We start from the raw sequence: 13,151 nt of genomic DNA on the forward strand, positions 1-13,151 counted from the left end.
TGTAATCCATATGGGCAGAGAGAACCAGTGTTCTACAGACAAGATCTACTCCTCTCCTATCTCGCTACTTATTTTCAAGATTTGTATCTCTGCAGTCTCAGATCCTCTCACTCTGGTAGTGATAACACTAAACATAAACCCGTAAAGGAAAAAAAAAAAAAAAAGAAATACATCCCTTTTCTTTGCCTCAGAATGGGTAGAGGTTACTGAGAGCCAGTTTTTCCCCTTTGGTTTCTGTGGAAATCATGATTGTAAGTTATCTTATAAAAAGTTTATCAACCCTCTTGGTGGCTCTGAATGAGCCACGAATGGGCTCTATTCAGACTATTTAATAATTCTGTATGTGGCACATGTAACATCAGAGGTTCCCATTTTTGCCTGTATTTACCTGTAGCCCCGTTGTCCTTATCACGTGAACAGTAGTACTTACTTCATTAGCATATGTTGTTAATATGTTCATTAAATTCATGTCACATAGTAATTAATCTGAAAATTATGTCATTTCTGCAGAACCTACAACCTCATTATGTTCACAGTATGTACATCACAGGCATGTTATTTCTGAGAGATATGTCACTATATAGTTACATATGATATAGTCATCAAAAGGGAGGTATCTCTCAGACGACTTTTTGAAAAATGAGAGAAATAAACTTAGATGACTGACTACACAAAAATCCTTTAACAGTAAGAAATTTGCTATTGTTTAGTGCCAGGGATTAATGTATAACAGAAATGCAGTGTAAATTCCTGATCTGGCTCGTATCAAATACCACTGCTTTCTTTGGACCCAGATTTCACACTAAACATTTGGCATCTGAACGGTTTATTGCCAGTCTATCAGATACTGCCCATGCAGAGTTCATGCTGTCTTGGGTTCTGGGTCCTCTGCAGTAATGCAAGAAACAGAAACACATTCCAAGAACTGCACTTTGTTCTTCATCAGCAGTTCAGCAACAACAGTTAAAGGAAACATTAATATATTTTAATACTAATGGCTACCGTAGCTTTAGTGTATAAGATACTCACTTTAGTAAAGTGTTTCTAAGAAAGAGGAAGACCGAACTGTAAATTCCGGGAAAGGAAGTAATATTTGGCTACGTATTTTCTTTCTCTTTTTTTTCTTTTTTAATATGTTAACCAAATACGCAACAAACTGACTTTCTTCAAAATTAAGGGGATAGAAATCTTAGGTTGTAGCCTGCTAGTAAGAGCAGTAGGGCAAACAAACTTCATAGCTTTAAAGATGAAACTCAGTAGATTTATGAATGGGATTACATTATGTGGTTGCCTGCCACAGCAGGGAATGGATTCACTGCCCCTGGAGGCAATTTTCCAGTCCTATGCCAACTCATATGATTATTTAGATCCTCTAAAAAGTCTCAGTGAAGTCCTACAGCAAAAGAGGGAAAAGAAACACTGATGTTTCAAATTTTTGTGGAGGATGGTGGGATGTGGGAGGAACGGAAACAACTTAAAAAACAAATACATGGCACATCATAAAGAAATGGCATTTTTTGGAAAAACGTGATTCTGACGAACGTTTTCACACTTCACTTTTAGAATAAGCTGTACATGGACCAAACACTGCAAATAGTTGCGTTTCAAGCAATCATCAGATCTGTCCCCCTCTCTGCGACAACGATTTCTGACAAAAGTCAGTGTCAACTGCATGTATAATAGGTGCACTTACGCAGGAATTTACTCTGTCAAGCTACTCTTGACACAAAGCACGCTCTCGCGCGTTCGGCACATACGCGCGCGCACGCACACCCCGGGCCGCGAAGCGCAGCACCAGGGGCACCGCACCTGGGAGCCGCAGGGTCACGCTCCGGTTCAGCCGCGCGGCAGCTCCCGGGCCCGTGACCGCTGGCCCTGGCGGGCCCGGCGGCGAGGGAAACGCCGGGGTCAGCACCGCACAGCGCTGTCCCTGTTGGCACCGGTTTCTTTTTCCCATTGCTTGTGGCAACAGGAAATGTCAGACAGTCACGAGCTGGTGAGCAGCGGTCTCAGTTTCTCCGGATCTTTGTTTACCCGCAAGGGTAACGCAAACACGGGGAGACCCGCAGGTGATGCAGCAGCACGAGGGCCGCCGCCTTGACGCAACGCTTCGCCGAGGGGCGAGCCGCGACGTCCCGCGCCGCAGCTCGCAGCCCCTTCCCCCGAGGGGCGGCAGAGCCCGGCGGCCGCGCCGCGCCCCGGGGCGAGGTGAGGGCGAAAGGGAGCAAGGGCGAGAACAAAGGGGCCAGGCCCTGGGGGCTCGGGGCGCTGGCAGGCACGCCGTCCAGAGGCGGCGCCTTTTTGAATTGTTTTCGAGTTATTTTTGAATTCTTTTCCCCTCCGAACGCCCGCCGAGGGGGGCGAGGGGCGCGGGGCGCCGCACGCAGCCCTGCCCGGCCGGGCGGGCGCTGCTCTCGGCTGGGCTCGGCTCGGCTCGGCTCCGGGCGGCGGCTCGGCGCGTCCCGGCCCGCGGCTCTCCCCCGAGGAGGGGCCCGGCGCCGCCGCGCTCGCCGTCCCCGGCATCCTCCGGCCTCCGCCGCCGCCGGGACGCGCCGCCCTGCGCTGCCGCAGCTCGCGGCGGCGGCCCCGTCCCCGGCGCGGCGCGGCGGTGCCCGCCCGCCCGCCTCCCCTCACCTCAGCCGCCCCCCGCCGTCTGGCTCCCCCCGCGCTGTCTGGCGGCCCCCCCGCCCCCTCCGCGCTTCTCGCGAGAGCTGGGGATGCCGCCGCCGCCGCCGCCGCCGCCGCGGAGGGGGAGACACGCGGGGGGAGCCAGTGACGTCGGGAGTTTTCCTGAAAGTCAATAACGAGCCCGGCGGAGGCGGCGGGAGGAGCCGAGAGCGGGGCCCGGGCGGCTCCGGGGCGAGTGCGCCGGGGGGAGCCGCCGCCGCCGCCCTCCTGACCCCGCGCGTTGATGCTGCGGCCGCCCTGCCCGCCCGGGCGCGTCCCTGCGTAGCGGGGCGCGCAGCTCCATGTAGCCGCCGCCGCCGCCAGCGCCCTGGGGCCGGAGCCTCCCGCCGTCCCCGCGGAGACACCGGGCCGCCAGGGACCGCCGAGCCCGGCGGGGGGACAGGGGAGGAGGCAGCGGCGCCCTCCCCTTCTCCCCCCGGAGCCGCCGCCCTCGGCTCCACAGCAGCAGCGCCCGCGGCGCCGCCGCCTCTGCAGGTGAGGGGCGGGAGGGGCCGGGCGGCGGCGCGCGAGGCGGCGGCGGCGGCACCGGGCGGGGGGCGCCCGTGGCCTAGCGCTGCCGCCGGCAGGGCGGGCTGGGGGGGGGGGGAGGGGGTCGCCCCCGGACGGCGCGGGGGGGGGGGGGGGTGCGCGGCGGGGGGAAGGGCGGGGCGGGCCGGGGGGGGGGCGGCGCTGCGGCGGGGGCCCCGCAGGAGCGGCCGGGAGCGGTTATGTAACGGGGCGGGGGGCAGGGCCGGGCCGGGCGCGGCGCGGCGCGCGCCCGGGGGCGCTGGGCGCGGGGAGGGGGCGGCGGTTCCCACGCGGCGGCCGCTCCCCGCCCGCGCCAGCCGGGCGCGGGCGCCCCCCTCCCCCCCGCGCGCTGTGGGCGCGCGCGCCCCCGCCCCCCCCCCAACACCCCGGGCGGCTGCGGCGTAAGATGTCGGTGTGCGCGGGAGCCGGGCCGCGCCCGCGGGGAAGTTGTGCCCGTGGGGGTGCGTGGGGGGGGGGGGTGCGTGTCCCCGCGGGCGCGCCAAGGCCGCGGCCGCCCCTGGCAGCGCGCTGCTCCAGTGCTGCCGCCGCAAGTAAACAAACCGGCCTCCTCCCGCATCAGCCATCATGGAGGCTGCAGCGCACAGGGGGGGAAAAGTTGGTGCAGACGCGGCGGCCGCTGGTTACCTGCTGCCCCGCCGCGCGCGGGGCGCCGGCGCGGCCCCACCTGGCCGCGCGCGCGCGCGGGGCCCGCGGCACGTGCCACGCGTGGGAGCCCGCGCCTCGGTGGTGGTGGGGTGTGGGGGGGGGCAGGCACGTTGCTGCGTGCAGGAGCGCTGTAAATTCCTGATGCGCGGCTGTTGTGGCAGGTCGGTGCGGTACGTCTGGATAAAGCTGTCCAGCCTGTCAGCCTGTTCGTTACCGCTCAGTGGGTCGTGATAATTCGCTTTTAAACCACAATGTATACCGAAGTGATGCAGTAAGTTTTAGTCAGAAGTACCGTACCTCTGAAATTCTATCAGAAAGTGAACTAAGAACTGCAGCTCGTGGAGCTTTAAGAGGTGTGACATACCCAGTGCACTTCACTTCACATTCCCCCATGATACAGTATTTAAAAGGTGTATGTAAAAAAATACAATTCTTATTTCCTTAAAACTGAAAGGAAATAAATGTTTCGGGTTTTTTTTCTGATTTATTTTTTATTAATACAATTGTTAGACTTGCTACTTGGATATATCCATAAGAATTCATTCGTGTTTTTATGGAAATGCATCTAAAACTTGATTCACTGAGCCTCTATCTGAGAAGCCTTATTGTCAAAAGTATGATTTATTAAACATCTACAAAATCATTTTTTTCAGTACTGAAGAAACTTACAGCAGCCTCTTTTGCTAATACTTATTTAGGATTTAGTTAAACTTTGCTAGTAGGTAAGGATAGTTACCCATTTATCACATATAGAACTATATTTCTCAATTTGTTGGGGCAAGAGGCATACAAAGTAAGGTAAACTTCTGACAAAGTACATTTTAAGCACGATGCATTTATTTTTACAAACTTCTGTACAGGCCAGTTCTGGCTATTCTGCACTGTAGTATGAAAACAGTGCTCGTGAAATAGGAACGAAAGTTTATTTTGACTTTTAAAAGTAGTGTACTACTTTAGAAGATTCCATTTGTAGGGCTTTGCTTTTTCTGACAGGAGCCTTTAAGTTGACCCCAATATCTTTAATTGGATTGGATTGCTAATTATAGTGCATTTGTGTGTATTTTGGTTGGATGGGACCAATAGGTCAAGTTCAAGTAAGAGCCAAAGGAAAACTGTAGAGATAACAGTATTTCTCCATTTCTTAGAAAGCTAATTTTGAATAGCTCAGTTTTCTCTAATGTAAGTACATGGTACGTATGCATATACAGGAAACATTAATTAGACTCTTTCATTTTAGATCATTTATTCTATGATTTAGCTTTAGCTTCTTAAATAGCTTTCTAGAAAGTAGCATTTCAGTGTCTTATTCCCTCATTTGTCTTGTGTTTTGGAGGAGGATTATATGTTAAACAAAATGCTGCTATTCTATATGAAGACTGTGATAATTCTGAAGGATAACAGTTTTTATTTTGCCACAGTTGAAATATATGTGATTTAAACATAAGATTGGATGACACTAATTTCTTCTAGAAAACGTTAACTTTTTGACACTGGAACAAATGTTTTGTGACAGGGAAAACGTTTTTTTAGCTTAACCCCAAAACATTTACTAGAGCTTTGCTACTGTTTGTAACCCAAGCTTCTGCTTACAAGTTGTTACCAGAAACCATACCTTGACTTCCAACTATGGTGTCAAACTGTGTGTGTCTGAAGTCTGTATGCTACCTGACAGAGATCCCTCAGGATACCTAGAACTTGTCTAGCACTGATTTATTGAGTGTTCTTTCACTTTCTGCATGCAAGTTGTCCAAATTTCAAGAGAAGTATCAAATAGTTATTCCTACACCCAGGAAACTTTATTTACTTTGAAACTTTAAAAATATTTAATTGTTTTATATGACACCATTATTACAATGGTTCATATTAAAACACATTTGAAATCTTGGGGCAATTCTTAATTAAAAATCATACAGTTTTTTGTAATCATATTTAGTTATAATTTTGTCTTGTGTTGCTGGCACCAGAGAGGAAGTAAACTTGGTGACATGGAGTCTAAGTATACTTTTATTTTGCAATAGAGACCTAGCATCCTTTGGCATCTTCTATGGCTTTGGCATGCTACTAAGTTTGATCAACACTGGAGAGTGGAAATGCATTGAAGTACCCTGAATAAAAACTGTATTGTGCCATACATCCGTTTCTGATACAAATAATGCATAGGTGAATTGACTTGCTTTAAAAGTTATGTACCATACTGTAATTATGTCTGTATTTGCCTCACACTGTAATTTATGTCTTTTGTAGGTAGATATGTTAGTTGTCCAAAGTTAGTGATATATACCTCAGTTAATGCTTTTCTCCCAATTATTAAATAGATACACTTGCAAAGTGAACACTGCTACCTTTTGAAAACATTGATAATGATTCAAAAACTGTGGAATAGTAGAATGTGTATGTTCATGAGTGACAAAAATGACCCTTTTAAAATGTCACATACAAATATTGAAATTTAGAAAGTATTTATTGTCATAAGTACTTATGTTTTATCCAAAAGATTGCCAATTTAAATGCTCTTTAAAATTATTCTAGAGTAATTTTGTGTTATTGATGATTTTCATTCCGCTAGGAAATGCATAATGTTAATACCATGGGAGATGTTCTTACTTTCTGGTGAATTGTGTACTTCAGGGAGTTTTGCATTGCTTATAAAGAAAGATCTGTTTCAGCTAGGAATTTCTCTTGTCAACTAATCCATTTCCTCTCAGATATACAGAAGAGACTTTCCCAGTATTGCAGATTAATTCTCCTTGATAAATGTGTTGTATCAGTTGCTCTTTTTTATGACATATTGGCATGATATATACAAAATTATCTTTTAAAGAAAAGTTGCACAGTAAATGAAAAAACTGATTTAAAGGGTTAGAAAATAATCTATTAAAGCCAGAGAAATAAAACACCTACTGGAAAATAATACAACACTGAAAGTGAAAGTTACGTTTTTTATGGTGGTATAGTGTGAAAGATCTTCTTTAAAGTTTTGGTTTATGTTTTCTTGTGGACTGTCTTTAAAAAGATTCAAGACCACCTATATGAAGAGGAAAAATTATAAACGAAATTTAATTTAGACCAATCACTTATGTATAAAAAGACTGTAGAAAACACAAGAGTTTGTAACATACTCTTTAGCATTTTGTTCTTATTTCGTGGCTCTAGATCAACATTAAGTATGGTTATTCAAGTAATATTGATGCATGTAATGGATTAGAAACAGTTTGCAGGTGTCATTATTACTTACAGGTATTGTTCAAGTTAAGGAAGCTGTGGCAAAGTTGTACTAAATTGTACAGTTGTGTACACTAATTTTGTACAAAAATGTACTAAAAAAGAGATTGAATATAATTATATGTTACTGGCAAGGAGAGTATGCTATTTTTTTGTCATGTGTGTATGAAGATGTTTACTTTTGATCACTTTAAATGTTGCTGTTAAATGTCTTGAGTCTATCTGTATCTCTTTGTCAGCGCCTGCCAGTTATAGTGATCAAAAAGAATATTAAGAATAAGTTTTTGCCCTGTAGTGTGTTTCAGGTTTTTTAGTCATAATACCCTGACTGAAGAGCAGAAGTATTTTTCAAATTCCATTAAGAAAACAACTGGGCCCTCAGTGTTGCATATGTATATCTGAATGACTTGACAGCATTATATCTTAGACTTTACTGCACTGATTAGGTGGCAAAGTTATTTTTATGCATTCCTATAGTAGAAGTAGAGATGAAGAGCCTGATTCAACTTCACTGAGATCAGTGACGGTCTTACCACTGGCTTTTTGTAGGTGTGGAATGGCAGTGCCTAGCAGTTGAAAATTTATCTTACGGTTGATTTAACATCACAAAATTAATACAGTATTCCTCAAATTGAATCTAAGCAAATTTTCAGAGTATTTTGTCAAACAAACATTTTTTCTAAGCATATAATGTGCTTCTTGAGATATGTGTTGGGTGATGCTTTCTTTATGTACTTCTGTTATTATTATTATGCCTTTTTCTAAATGTGTTAATGTATTTTGAGGGAGAAAGTAGAAGTTACATGTGTGAGTTTCATGTAATTTCATGTAAATTGATGTTGAACCTTCGACAAAGAATGTTATCTGGTAAGCTCTGCATCTAGCCCTAAATGTGTTCAAACAATAATATGCCTTTGAAGAATACACAGTCTTCATTTGAGGTTGCAGAGAATTCCTTGTGTGCTTAGGAGATACACATCTTAAGAATAATGCTTCCTGAGGGTGAATAAGAGGATCCGAAGGATTTGGAGGAGGAGTTGGATGTTGATTAAGCTCTAGTCATATTGAAATGTCAGAACTTGACAGTTAATAAGTTTAGCAATATCAGACTGATTTGAAAGAAAGGATCATAAAATGTATTCCTGGTTTTTTTGCAGATGAATTCAGAATTTAGTTTGTACAGTTTCCAAATAATGAATAAATCATACTGTGTGACTTTACAAGAAAGTTTCTGAGTTGACATGTCATTGAACTTTCTCTGTCTAATATATTAATATTTTGAGAACACATCTTTATCTCAGTACTCCTTTTTTGTTACTCAGGATACTTCATGTATTTCTGACTTTTTTTATCTTAAAGTTCTGTGACTTCAACAGTGCACTTGGTGCTTTGTGCACAGTGTGATGTTGTGCTCAGGAAAAGTTACTATCATACAAATAGTTAAACACATGAGCTTAATGAAACTTTGTTTCTCATCTCTGAAAGATACTTCTTAAAACTATTTGTTATCTCAGAATTAATAGGAATTTCTAGGTTCTTTGTACTTTTGAAAATCAGACAACCTGTTCAGGGGTATTGGAGACATAGAAACCCAATTTTAGTTTGTTTTCGAAGTATGGAACTTGAGTATAATTTTGCTTGGTTGTTAGTCATTACTAAGCCATTTTTAAGGCAGAGGAGCTTTTTCTTAAAAAGGCAAGTGTTAGTATTCCTGTGTTAATCCTCAGCAAATTAAATTTATTAAATGTATTTTAAAGTGTTGAATAGAATATAATTATCACAGTTACAATACTCAGCTCAGCTAATCCTTTCAGTCTAAAGACTCTACAAAGTTCATTGTCCCAGTACCTTTTTCTTTGATGCCTAACTTTATATTTCCCTCCCTCTACCTTTTCTATTTGAGATGTGTTCTGTTAAATTTCAGGGCTGCGATTCTAATAAACTTTATCACTCTGCTTCTGTCTGATTTTCTGTTGTTGTCTGTGATTAGGGGAAAAAAGGATTTAAAGCATTGTCAGTTTAAAGAAAACGCAAAACAATGGGTTGTTAATGTTTCACATGGGATTCCAAAGAATCAATCTAGTTACTTTTAGAAACTTCCCTTTTACCCTAGTAAACAAAAACAAAGGTGTTTTTCCACTTTTTTTTGTGTTATGTCCATTAAAATAACTTATTTTGTTTTTATAATATGGAAAGATACAGAATTACGGTTTCCTTACTGATAAAACTATTCAGTTACAAAAATTAAATAAAACATGACTCGTATTCATATTTAAGCATGTCTATATTTTCTTTACTAGGACTTAATCTAAGCATGTATTAATTGTGTGCGGTTTTCTGCATTACTGAAAATACTGAAAGTGAAAATGGAATATGAATAATATTAAGGCAGAAAACATGCACATAAGTGTGCTTTAAAAAGATCTATTTATCTTTTCTAGTGTGTGCTGTTTTTCCTTACATGCACGGTGTTGGTATTGCCATTTTTCAGTTATTCTCCTCGTAATTCCAAGTCAAGGGTTAATGACATTAAATCTACTAGAGATTTTTGATAGCAATATTCTTAAAGACACTTAAAGTTTTAGTAGAAATCTTAATGGAAAAAAGTATTTTCGACACCTGTCTCAGATAAGTCTTGGGATTTTTCATATTTGTTTCAAAATTTGATGAACATTTGTGCTTAGAATTCAGGGATATGTTTAAGTGTCTTAATTGAATATATTTAAAGATCAGCATTTTATAACTTTGTAATGTATTGTCTTTTATTATCATGCTTTTTGTTTCTTTGTCTTGTAAAACTCTGTTTGTTTATGCTCTAATAACTTAAACATACACTATCTGCTTGCAATTTTCTTTCTTTTTTCCTATCTAAGCAGTGATGGTATTTGTGCCAGGCAGCCTTTTCTGAGACCATAAAAAGGGGTATAATCTGATATTTTACTCTGTTTGAAGTATAACCAAAATTCTAGAATATTTAATTTGTAAAAGCCTATATGACTACTCTGTACTTAGGTAATGCACTGCACTGGATATGATGCTTCCTTTAGTAATTTAATTTAGTAGATTTTGTGACATTCTCTGTTCTGCAACATAGTCTCCTTCTTGTGTCTGATTTTTGATGATGTGCAATATATCCTCTAATTGTTTGACCAGACTTCTAGATAACAACTTTGGTAGAGGAAGAGGATATGCATGCATTTTTCATATAAACAAAACTTGGATCTCTGCTTGAAATCCAAAGGAGACCTCTGGTTTTTATTTAGAGCCTCATCTTTTTAATTTCCCACTCTGTGATTACTAACAGAACTGGAGAAAGTTAAAACCTCAGTTTGGTTGTGTTGGGAGTATTCAACCCCAGATCTGAAAAAAAAAAACCCTCTTTAAGAACTTGGTCTGCCATAAAAAAACAAAAACTAAGAAGCAAATGTGTAGATGATGTCAGCCACTAGAGGATGAGTGAGAACTGCTCTTATTGTTAGCGTGTGTTGTGTGTGTAAGCACAGAATTCTCAGTTATCTTTTTGAGAAATGAGATGAAGATGATGAGATTTGGCTCTGGTTATGTTAAGGGTGAAAGAATCTCTGTGAGTCAGGCAAAGTGAATCAGAAAGATATATTTTCTGGAGTTGCCCCCCCCCCAAGCATTTCATTAAAGAAATGATTATTTGTAAAAAGGGAAAGCGGTAATTCCTTTAGATATTAAGAGAATAAGGCTGGATGAATCGGAAGTTGTGAATGCTGCAAGATACAGGGGTAGTCGCTGGAAGAGGTAAGAGTGATGCAGCTGGAAGTTCTTTTCCTCTGGGTGTAGTATATGAGAGTATCTGTTTTTTGTTTTTTTCCTCTCTTTTTTTTTCTCAGCTCCAAAATTGTTGAAAGTAGGAGCTTGTGTTTGCAAAAGTTCATACAACAGAGATCTGAATCATACAATTTAGAACAAATTTATGGGCACTGTCTTCTTTCTTCAGCTGTCTCTTGTCACTGGGGAAATGGGAGGATGCCCAGATTCCAAGGCAGTGCTGTCTGTTCTGCTGAATCTTGCTGATGAGTCACTTGTATGTGGCTGTGAAGTATAGACCTGAAGCATTGTTTTTAGTCCTTCTGGCTGGAAGGGAGTATTTTCCTGCTTTCCATCCACTCAGTCTCTGGAAGCACCTGACTGCTATGGTGGGCATCCTTTAATTTAAAAATGTAAGTTGAAGATAAAATGTTTTCCTATTGTAGTCCTTTGCCCATTTTGATGATTGCTCTTATAGTTACCATGTAATAGCATCATGAAGTGGGCTAGGTTTTGTCTATATTACTGTCAGACTCAGAGTTCTGGATGAAAGGTGAAAAAGACATCAGTTAGTTTTCACTGCAATTTGGCAAAGCTGCGAGTCTCAGTAGAAGGACCTGGAACTCTGTTGCATATAATAGTTTATCTTTGTTCAGAAGGGAGTCTTGTATGTTACACATATGCGTGACTGTTTGATGTAGTCTGTAAAATATACACAATATGCTATTGAGAAAATACCTTGTAGAAAGTTGTGTTTGATAAAGCGGAAAAGAAACAATTCAACCTGTTTTTCAAATTGCTGGAACATATATAAAAATCCAAGTTACTTTTTTCCCTCCAGGAGAAAGCTGGAATGCAAAATATCTTCAACTTCAGTTCCTACACATTTCCCTCCCCCCATTTCTGTAGGTTCATTCTATAGGAACAAGAGAAAGTAAAAATTACCATGTATCACCAAGTGAAACTTGAAGTATATTGGAAGAGTTCATGGCTGACAAGTGCAGTATTTTAGACCAATGTAAGCTGCAGAATGAACATTTCTTTAACTTTCTTGGAATAGTTGAACTACAGATGAAGTACTGTATGCATATGAGAAGTATCATTCCACGTGTTTCAAGGGACTCCTTTAGGTCTATAAAAATTCTGTATTACATCTTCAGGAGAGAAGGTTTCTGCATAGATATTTGTCATCAAGGTCAGTTTTTGTTAAGATAATAAGTCATTCTTGAAAGTTACTTATTTTAGTGCTTTGCTAGATGACTTTCAGAGTGAAGAAATATGGCTTTTAGGAAGCCTCAAAACAATTTAATAAAGCATAATAATACAGATGCTTGCAATTGGCTTCATGAAAGTATAGTGTGAAGGTATAACCTTTATTTTCATCAAATATGTTTCAGGGCTTCGATTTGTCTCCTTCAGCTTCCTGGATAATTCAAATTGTCTTTTAATTACCAATTCAGGGAACCATGACTATAACCATTACATCTAGATAAAACTGTTCATAATTCTACTTATGTTATTCTTGGTGATACTGTAAAACTAAGCTGGAGATAATTCAGTTAGCTTTGTCGCCGTATTTATTTGATTTTTGTATTTTGGGAGGTTTGCTTGAAGTTCAGTAAAGTAGTACATGGGATGGGTAGGAGGCAATCCTATATACGTGTGTTTGAGAGTATTGGGACACTGGCTGACATAAAAAAAGTCATAAATCGATTTTTGATTAAATGATATTAAATTAATCATAATCAGATAAATAGGAATCTTTAAGCATAAATTTGTTCATTAAAATTAGGTGGCTACAGAAAGCACAGACTTAATGATTGGTATGTGGGCAGGCAAGGTTATTGCTATGTATTACAGAAATTGCTTTCATATAGTTAGACTCTGTGGAAAAAAAATATAAAAATAAATTCTTGTGCTTTCCATAAGTACACACCAAAATCAGAAAGTACAATAAATTTGTCAAAAGGGTGAACAGATTTGCAGCATATGCCAGTCCAAGGTGAGTACTGTGTGTTACATTGCTTACTTTGTTTTTATAGTTGTCAAAAATGTCACCTGTGATCAGTTACTAAAGAATACAATGCAAGTCTTGTAGGAAAATCAAATTTAAGTCAGATATTTGAAGACTAATATGCTCATATGTACATCACAGTACAGCTTTTATATATGTATGTGTGTGTGTATATATATCACAGTTGTTTTATATTCACCTCTGGTTTTGTAATGATTTGTGTGTTTGTAATCAGAGCTAATGTAGTGCTGCAGTGATCCAGAATGGCAGAACTAGA

General features: G+C 41.8%; 1 protein-coding gene across 2 annotated transcripts in view; it reads left to right on the forward strand.

Annotated features, from left to right (window-relative positions):
* Nucleotides 1-2,725: 2,725 nt before the first annotated feature.
* Nucleotides 2,726-13,151, forward strand: part of AKT3 (AKT serine/threonine kinase 3) — a 158,605-nt gene continuing 148,179 nt past the window's right edge. For both annotated transcript variants that reach the window (XM_062572127.1, XM_062572128.1), the window contains exon 1: nucleotides 2,726-3,162. The gene's annotated coding sequence lies outside the window, so the exon portion shown is untranslated. The remainder of the gene's footprint in view (nucleotides 3,163-13,151) is intronic.

Source organism: Rhea pennata, chromosome 3 (genome assembly GCF_028389875.1).
Source record: "Rhea pennata isolate bPtePen1 chromosome 3, bPtePen1.pri, whole genome shotgun sequence".
NCBI classification, from domain to species: domain Eukaryota; kingdom Metazoa; phylum Chordata; class Aves; order Rheiformes; family Rheidae; genus Rhea; species Rhea pennata.